At 34.1% G+C, this 10,569-nt stretch overlaps 1 pseudogene; it reads right to left on the bottom strand.

The window, feature by feature from the left end:
- Window positions 1-257: 257 nt before the first annotated feature.
- On the bottom strand, window positions 258-3,019 carry LOC125848878 (bax inhibitor 1-like; annotated as a pseudogene).
- Between the last annotated feature and the right edge of the window lie 7,550 nt (window positions 3,020-10,569).

Raw genomic sequence — 10,569 nt, 5'->3', positions numbered from 1 at the left:
ATTATTTTGGAATAGATTGACATGTTTACATTAGCTTGGATAGGATACAATCAATGTGGAATGTCACTTGGTTTCATGCATTACGATCTACGCCCTTGGGTGCCGTTGGAATCGAGGGCGTGAGAAGGTCTTTGCTTGAAGCGCTAGTTTTTGGTGAATTATGTTGAAACTGTGTTTTTTTCTCTTTATTTATATATTAGTACTATGTTCAAATTCTATTGTTATCTTTGCTTGAAGCGCTAGTTTTTGGAGAATATAAGGATATTGAATTCCAGTTCATTTTCAAGAAAGTCGACATGTAGAATATACAATTATTTGCTAAGGAATATATACAAAGCACTTTTCATCAGTGATCAGATTCAGACTAACGAATTTCAAATTCAATCAGTAAAGTGTAGCAACAAAGAAATACATTTCATGATTTACAGTTCCCCATCTGCATTCAACTCTCTATTTATTCTACAGTTCCAAGTACATCTGAGTTACTCAATTTCTGCACCTCAGTATAGTCTTGCGGCATGGACTACTATAGCTGGTAAATGGAAGAAGACAGTGTGTGCGATCGACAAAGTTAATTTCTCCAAAGCCAGCATCATACAACATCTCTTGGCTATATACCACCAAGTACCCCAAGAACAATGCTTGCACAGTGGTTACCTACCAGAAACAGTATTTATCAGGTCAGTCATATTATTCATTCATTAGACAGAAGTAGTGATTTATAAACATGAGAACTGTGTTATAGTATGAGTGTGATCACATCGTGCGCATACAACTGCTTACCTCTAACACCCAATGAGCTGTGTGGCTGTCAAGGGCATCTAAAGCATTAACACTAAAGCTGGAGTACATTAGAGCATAAGAATAAACCAGGCAAGCCATGTAGATTTCTTTCCTTTCCCTTGATAATAAGGATCCAAACCAGAGAATTCCAATGCCCATTATTGAACCTGCCAAAAAGCTGAAAACAAGGCTGGAGAGCAACCAAGGAATGCTTTCTGAAGTTAGATAAGGAACACATAACAATAAGAGCTAATCAACTACACATACAGAAGGAGCAAAGTAACTACTATTGAATTCACATTAAGATGCAATATAATGTAGGAACTGAAAGAGCAAGCAAATGTCTTTTGTCATATTAGAAAAGACTTCAGGAATCAGTGGTAAACTATGTAAAGTGCACTCTTCTTAATTTCACTCATTCATGAGCCATACTTGGTGCAAATGCAGAACTCTTTCACAATATGGTCATTATATTGTCAAATTTCTATGTGCTATAACATATACTACATGAAAGATAATTGTAAGATACAATTTTCTAAATGTATCCAGTCAAGTTCCCTAAATCCATGAAATAGGAATCTGAAGTACAAGTCATCAGTTTATAACCTAACAACAGACCAACATTCTAACACCCAATGCTCGTCATATTGCTCGATGTTTCTCATTCATATGCTAAGCTGAATGCGAGTTCTGAACTGTGAAGGCCTAGGTGATCGATGATGCCATTAATGCACAATTTTTCAGACATTCCAGGTTCTCCAAAACATACGGGATCCTAGTAGCCAATTTTAGCTAACTGCATGCAGAAATTATACAAAAAAAATTTCAAATTCCTCCACTCTTATGCCCAAGTTCTCACAAATCTTTATGAAAGAATCTCATAGAGAGTAGTCATTCTAATTGAAGATGGAAAACAATAGTTTCTGCAAGACAACAAGGATACCCATTTTTCCAGTTAGGATTTCGAGTAGAACTAATGAATAATGATTACTAAGGATAATGGGATTAGAAGTATATACCAATCAACAACAAGCTTTTCTATGTACACGATTGAACACTAAAAAATCAGGTTCCTGCTGATATGATATGCCAAGAAAGCAGTAAAAGAAACCATATAAAACTTCAATGGCAGATATCTGAACAATGTTTAGCATTTTCTGATTCTTACTTTTGATGGACTACGAAGAGATATTTGGTATAAAACCCAATAGAAGCACCGAAAAAAAAGGCAGTAATCATCAACAGTGAGACCCTTTGATTCTGCATAGACAGAACATTTACGATATAAGAAGCAACTTCAATAATAATTCAACAACTTGGAAGAAATCTACAAGACATAGATCACTTACCACTCTCATTGCCATTGGTAATGTAAAGTAAAGCCCGAGTAAACTTGCTACAGAAGAAAGGACTGTGAACGGCCCTACCTCTTCCCAGAACAAGTGCAAGTAGTATCCAAAAGTAAAGCTCAGCATGGCACATAAGAGAGTAAGATACACCTATAATTTCAGCAAACTAATCAATCACAGGAAAATAGAGAATCCAATACTTAGAAGCAGAAGCGAAAATGCATTTTCTTTCCAGCTAACTAGGTTTTGCAAAGAAAGAAAAGATCAAACACAAGATGCTGAAACCTGAAATAGCATGAAGCAAATTAATCCCTCCATCCAAATTTCTATGAAACAAATTCATTTTGGGAACTTTGAAAGCATTTGGCACCATTCAATTTCATTTCAACTATTCAAAAACAACTTTCAAGCCTGAATAGGGAGCAAGGTTTCAATACCAAACTCCACTCCGATCATTTTATCAGATTATCACTAACGGCATAATCAAGTACAAAAGAAGAGTAAAATATTCAGAGAATCGAAATTCATTATGAAGAATTAAGTAAAGCAAGTAGAATGCTGGCTTATTCTTATTTGAACAATACAGAAACTGTAAAACAAATCGATTCCAAGTAGATCTCGTGATACAGCTATCAGTAACGAGATTACAAAATAGAAAAATCTCGATTCCTCCCTCAACATTTTAATCAAGTAGAACAATAATACTTACATTTGTGATCAAATATAAAGAAAAAGTGAAACCATAAGAATGAATATACCCTCTTCAAGCCTCTGTAAGCGATCTCGGGAATTTCTCCGAAATTCATGAGGTCTTCTCTTGTCCAATTCCTGTTGAAGTAAGCTCTCACAGCATTCGTTGCCCGGAGTTTCATATCTAATAACTTCATGTTTCTTGATGCAGAGAGAAAACGGAATCGGAAATTTGATGAAGAAGAATGAGGAACGTAAGCTGTGTTTATAGTTTGTTATACACAGAAGAGTTCGTTCCTAAAGACTTCCCCTCGCCGTTACTCTGTTTGGGACAATTTACGTTTCTACCTTTCAGTTATGGGCTGAGTTTTGGGTATATTGCAGGGGTACTTTCGACAAAGATGAAAAGGAGAACAATCTCCAGGCTCAGGTCGTTGGCGGGAAAGGGGAGAGGTTTTTGAATAATTTTTCTGGTGAATTTCAGTTTCCTTTTCTCCTTTTTTATATTAAACTAGTCGTTGCACGTGTGTCCTGTGTTAATTAGTACAAAAAAATTAAATGATATAGATGCTACTAAAACTTGCAAGTAATATTGAATAACTAAATTTTGAAAGAGAAGTATAATTGTTGTAGTTATACACAATCAATTGAATTGGTATATGTGATATTTCTTATATAGTTTTAATATATCTTATACTTAGTACAACATGTCACTTATTTTATTTTTTAATATTTCAACTACAAATAGTTTATATAAGACATAAGTAACGTTGATTATGTTTACAAGTGTTTCACACAGCTTAAAGTTTGTATCTTGTGTAAGAAACTATAACCTCCTTTTTATGCATATCAAGAAGTTGTTGCCGAGTAAAAAACGTATTTTATGTTGTACAAATACTGATCAACATATGTTTCTTTAACGTGGTTAATGTATCATTGTTAATTTCATGGATACACTTAAAAAAGTGAGCAAACTACATAAATCCCACTACTTTATACTATAATTACTTAGAATCCCGGTAGATTTTTAAATTACTTGCTATACCATTTTTTCCAGTCGGATACATGAATCAAAAGTGGTTAGATACGTGTATCTACCATAATTAAAAGAAGGAGATACATTATTTAATTGATTTGAATTGAATGCTATAACTTAATTCCACAATTAAAGGATTAAAATATGGGATGTAACAAACCACAAATTAGGTGGATTAATTGATATCAAACTGTTACAACTTTCTGAAAAAGGGACTAAATCGCATAGATTATCAGATCTGGCGTTTTAAACTTATTCTTCTTCTTCGCTTCATTCCCTTGAATACTGAATTTTCAAAGTTATTTTGTCTGAATAGCGAATATAACCATATTGTTACGACATTCAGGTTCGTGGATCTTTGAAAGCGATAACGCAAATTATAAGATTGATGGAATACTATTGAGAGAGAATGCAATCTACAATGATCTAGTCGATGGTATTTCAACACAACTAGGGATCGATTGTTCACGAAAAAGAATGGAGATAAGATACATGATGAAAGGCAATGTAACTCCAATGGAAATTCAAAATGAGATGCGTATGAGGTTTTTTATATATGGAATTGAAAAGACGTCAATCCAATTGTAGTTTGTATCCATTATGCATAACAATGGAAGAGCAAAATTTTGGATGCAGCAGCAATGGTGAAATGTCTTTTGACCAATATACATCCATGGTTGAAGTTGGAGGTGACGTTGGGACTGTATCTGTATCAGCTCTTGCAGATAATCGTAGTGTAAATGCGTTATGTGTTTTAGATAGTAATTCGGATCATGTTATGTAGAGTTGGGTATGAATTTTTACATCCAAAATATGCATTGAGTAGGTTGAGAAGAAGGGATAATGGAAGATGAAGGATAATAACGTGTAGGTGTGGGTAGAGATACAAAGGAGACGTGTGACTGGGGAGGGAAACGGTGGAGTTGGAAAGAGAGAAATTGATTTGAATTGTAAAAAGTCCCAATAATTAAGGAAGTATACTATTAGGATAATTATTAATTACCACTTTTAATGAGATTGTGTATCTGATTATATTTTTTAAAAGATACGGTATATTTATTTTAAAATGGTAATATAAGTAATATTTTTAAACTAGTACAATTAATTTCGGTTGTATATAATTATAATAAATAGTAATCTGTCTTATTTTCAAAATTACGAATATCACATTTTTAAAAAGACTAATTATTTATATCATTTGGATGATTTAAAAGTGTCAAATATTCTTTGCACCTAAGTTGCTCAGACTTTCACTTTCGGTGCCATATCCGTAGCAGGTTCTCCAAAACTACATTACTTTTGAAGAATCCGACATGCACTCATTGACATTTTTGAAGAGTCCGAGCAACATAGCTTTACACCAACTAATATATGTATCTTAAATTCTTCTATAAATACCAGTGACACTAATTAACTCATGCACAAGGGCTAATCTAACCTTCACATTATATTCTCCTGACTTGCAACTTTTTAAAAAGATGGCAAAATCACTAAGCATAGAGATGATTATGCTTATTGTAATAGTGGCTGCAATTCAACTTTGCAGCCACCACCAGGCGGAGGAAGCGTCTCGAGGGGAGAACCTTGCAGTGCGGAAGCAAATGGTGTGTGTTTATTGTTGGTTTTTCGGGTGATGTCATAAATATCATGAGACTGAGGAAGATTATGGGGATTGATAATGCTAGTATTTCTTTTTTTTCCAAGGCTATGTTGTCTTTGTGGACGTTAGTTCAGTTCTTAATTTTCTAGTATTATGTAAGTTGCTTCTATTTTCGTTTCCCTGTATTAGAGCAGGGGCGGACCTAGGTGGGGTACCCTAGGGGTTCACTCGAACCCCCTTGTCAAAAAAATTACACTGTATATATAACGTCAAGTTCTGATTTTATGCGTATATATGTTAAAATAAACCCCTTGAAAACAAAGTGCAAGCTTGGCTTAGTGGATAAGTTGTTCAAGAAATGCCCCTTGGCCACGTGCTTGAATCCCATGGACAACATTTTTTCCCCTCTTTTTAATGCTTTGAAAAATGGAATTTTTGGGCTTAAACTTTCTTCTTCTTTTTTCATAATTTTTTCCTTTTATTCCATTTCATCTTTTTAATTTGTTTTTGTTTAAATTTATTAGACACATTCTTTTATTTTTATTTTTTTATTCTTTTTATATCTATTATTCATTTTGTTTCAACGTAACTCTTTTTTCATATACTAACTTGAATAACTCTTTTAAAAAATGACGAATTATTTTTAACTTGAAATTGAGATAGAAATATAATTTATTTTTAAAAAAAAGGTAAATTAGATGTAATTGAACAAAGAAACTTAAATATCACCAACATCCTTTTAAGAATATTAATTTATAGAATTCATGAAATTTCTTTTATATTTTTAATTCTATTTTAGAGAGATGGAAACTAAACTTATTTGATTTATTCGTTATTTGTCTTTTTTACAAACTATGACTAACCTAGTAAATTGAACTATATGTACTAAAAAATTGATGATGTTATTTATTTATCTTCTGAATATGCGTTATAATATTAGTAACTTTATTCTTACACATTTTTAGAGAATCTTGACGATTTTCATAGTAATATGTAATTGATTGGATGTAATTTAAAATTTTTAAAAGTGAAAAAAAAAAATAAACATTACAAAATAAAAGTATAAAAGCACAAGAAATTTAAGAATGCTCGATGGAGCGTGATAAAAGTAGAAAGAAATGTTTAATACGGTATTATAAAGTAAGTTAAATTTAGCATGATAAGGTAAATATCTTTCTTCCCCGTCTCGCTCCCTTTTTCATCATTTGATTTTCACGTGTTTTAGGAATTAACTTATGTAATACGGTCGATCCACTAAAATTATTATGAATATATCTTTATCCTCGATATCTTTGATTAGTTTAGCATTTACTTTTATGAACCAATGAAATATCTATGATTCATGTACAAAGGGCATGTCGAGGGGATACTACGCTCACCGCGCACTTGCATTACTACCTGAACTTCTTCTTTATACTTTGAACTTCCTGAGCAAAAATTCTGAGTCCGCCACTGTATTAGAGTTGCTGAAATTTTAACGCATTGCATTAAGAACGTTCTTGTTAAATATGTGGTGATAATGAGGGTTTAACTTATGTGCATGATAGTGTGTATATATAGTACTCCTTATGAATCAGTGATTCTCCTGTACAGACATATTATTAAGGTTAAATTCTAACCAAACAAAAGAGAATCAAAAAAAGTATGCAGAGACAACTATATATATATATATGTGTGACACCGCTTACAAAAAGTTTTGCGGACGCCATATAATTATGTATATAATTAATACATTTTATGAATATTTAAAAATCGTCAAATATTTTGTTAAATTAGTATTAGTTAGTTAGTAGATTATATTTTGGAATTAATTAATTTATAATTATTTTATTTCGTTAAGATTAAAAAGCTTGTTAATTAATCTTAATTAAATCTTAGTTGAATTTAGTATATTTGATTACGTTCTTAATTAGAATTGACCATAATTGAAACTGATGTGGTCATGTCCTAATTTGAAATCTAACCCCTTTTTGTAAATGTAACTATTTTGTTACCTCACTTTAAACTCAATTTTCGGACCAAATTTGGGCCAGACCCAGCGGATCCAATTCATTTCCGTTTATATAATAAAATAAGAAATCGAATGCCACGTGTCAATAAAGACCGCCACATCCTCCATTTAATTAGTATTTTTTTTAAAAAAAAAGATCTAGCATTGGAAGTCTAGTGGAATTTGGATCCACTGGGTTATACGTGAACATTGGAATAATTATTTATTGTATTTTGAAGTGGACACGAAAAATTAAAATTATTGCTACAAACGAATAAAATTTAAGTCCATAATAAGACCCTACAAACGAATGTCAAAGACCACCACGTCATCATCCATTTTAAAATTATTTTGATATACGAATAATCATATTTTTGTTCTCATCCCAAACGACCGTTACTTACAAAACTCTGTTCTCTTCTTCACTACCGAATATTATCACACACGCTCTTCTCAAGGCGATGAAGATGAGCCTTTTCTCTCTTCTGCAGAACCTTCAATTTCTCAATTCCCCTCTCAATTTTACTTCTTCTTGGATAAAAGAAATCAAGTTTTTTTTTTGTTTGTGTATGCAGCAGACAATGACGAAAATGATGGTGGCGATAATAAAATTGCTGAGAGACAAGAGGGAGGTGGTTGTGAGGCGAATGAGGAGAGACATCGGTATGCTTCTTGAATCCCGTCCGGATGTCACTGCTCGTATTCAGGTACTTTTTCCTCTAACTTAGGGTTGGGGGTTTAGTTGATTGATTGCTTATTTGAATAATTTATATGTAACCTCGAAATCAACTCGTAGGAATGGGGAATTTGGTTTAGTATGTCTGGTGATTTATGGATCATTTAACTTGATATATAGAATTTTACTTTTGTTTCAAGATTATAGCTTGCAATTGCTCACTGTCACAACAAGGGTGTTTACCACGGAGATGCTGATTGGAAAATCTGTTGTGAGGATTATTTATTATCTATCTTAATCTTTTAACTATTGTTCCTTGTTCCCCAGACTGAATATTTACTTTTTTCCATTTTCATATTTAACCTCTGACTTAGGGTTGGGGGTTTAGTTGATGGATTGATTAATTGAATAATTTATATGTAACCTCAAAATCAACTCATAGGAATGGGGAATTTGGTATATCATGCCTGGTGGTTAGCTCTCTCTTGTTACTGCTTTGAATTAGTAATAAAACCTTTATGGATCATTTAGCTTGAAACATAGAATATTTCTTTATATTCAAGCTAAGCCAGCTAACCATCTGGAAATCAAATGGACCTTTTTGTGTTCTGGTTTTTCTTTTTTTAGAGAAGAAAAAGACACTTGCAATCTTTTGCAATAAATGAAGCAATATCTTTTAATATCTTAGGCTGGAAAAGTTGGCAATTGCCAATTCTAGACCACATGAAATGTAATATCCACCAAATGAGTTATGTACATTCCTAAATTACAAGTATTTTTTTGGTAAAGTACATCATACAATAAGAAAGTAAAGGTAAATGACAATGTAACAGAAGAATAAAAGCTGAAGAGAATTACAGAGGAATATGAAAAAGCAGAAATACAAGAAACACAAAAATAGCCTAATTTGTTATACCTATTGATAGCTACTTATAACAAACTCCACACCTTCACATGTTGCCCAAAACATTCACTAGTCTCCTCTTCATTTTCACATAAGAAATCAGAAAAGCCTAAATAGTATAGTCATCAGTCTGTAATTTTCTTTCATACACTGATAATTTGCTCCGTAGCGCCGTGTTGATCCCTTTGGTAACAAATTTATCTTGCTGCCTGAACCAAATAGCAGTGGCAAAAATACAATAACATAGCAACGGAAAATAACACTCTTGACAAAGTGACAAGAAGAAATAAAAATTATGTCACCTCCTGTTTGGTTTTTCTTGCTAAGTCAATGTAATGCTCATGCAGAAACTTAACATGTACATTGGTGAAGGTCATCAGAACATAACAGTAGCTTGGTCACAAAAAGAAAATCAGGGACAACATTTCACTAGCATCCCCTTAATCTTGAGATTTTGTCATATTTCAGTAAAATACAGTTATTGCTATTCCTTCAGACACACAGGATATTAGGCATCACATAATACAAAACTGATGGCAAAACCAGAAAAGGGGGGTGAACGAAATATAACGAGGAAGCTATAGAAGGGGATAGAAGAAGGGAGAAAAAGAAAATCTACTTGAAAGGGGACGTCATTAACCTCAAGCTCTCCGCCTAGTATACATGTCCTACACAAAAATTAGTGCCTTCAGAGTTTCTGAATCTTTACCTGCTTGCTCTAAGGTGAAAGCCAGAGCAGAATTGTGCACCATACCACATGGTGTGAGCATGAAAACTTGCTCTCATGAAATATAAGAAGACTGATATGATCTATAAACATGATCAACTAACCATAAAGAGGCAAGGGGTTAGGGGGGGGGGGGGGGGGGGTGTCTTCATTTTAATTCATTGATCCGTTTTAGTCGGCAATTTTGAAAACATGATTTTTTTTAGTTTGCTTGCTCAACATGCCCGGATTGGTTATAGAGATCCTTATTAAGGTAATCATTTTAAATGTGAGAAATGCCTTGAGCATGTCTTCTTCTCGCTCCTTGATTTTATAGGTGTTCCTTTTTCTCATCTCCTTTTTCTTGATTAATTTGTGAAACCACTCAGATCCATGTACATGCAGAGGATCAAAATTGATGAGATAAAACGAGACACTTGGTTCGCTTCATTATGAAAGGTTTAAATTACTCTCTACCCAACTCAGTTTTTCTTCTAGTCTTCTTTTAGTTATGAATCTATCGCGATCATCAACAATCACGGCTTCGGGGGGGAAGACGGGCAGGACGGGGTGCCTCGGGGTAGGCAGGACCTCAAAGCGGGGAAAGGTGCCTCGAGGCACAATGCCTCAAGGGAGGGTGGGGAAATCTTGAGGCACCGTGCCTCCAGGCGGGGAGAGGTGAAACGGGGGACCTCGAAGCACAGGGCGGGATGGGGGGCGCTCAAGGCACAGGGCGTGCCTCGGGGAGGGGTGGAAAGGGCCTCGAGGCACAGGACGTACCTCGGGGGGAGGCACAAAGTGTGGCTCGGGGTAGAGTGGGAGGGGATACGAGGCA

Source organism: Solanum stenotomum, chromosome 1, assembly GCF_019186545.1.
Source record: "Solanum stenotomum isolate F172 chromosome 1, ASM1918654v1, whole genome shotgun sequence".
In the NCBI taxonomy this organism is placed as follows: domain Eukaryota; kingdom Viridiplantae; phylum Streptophyta; class Magnoliopsida; order Solanales; family Solanaceae; genus Solanum; species Solanum stenotomum.
The sequence above is the reverse complement of the archived record's forward strand: the minus strand, read 5'-3'. Positions and strand labels throughout refer to the sequence as shown.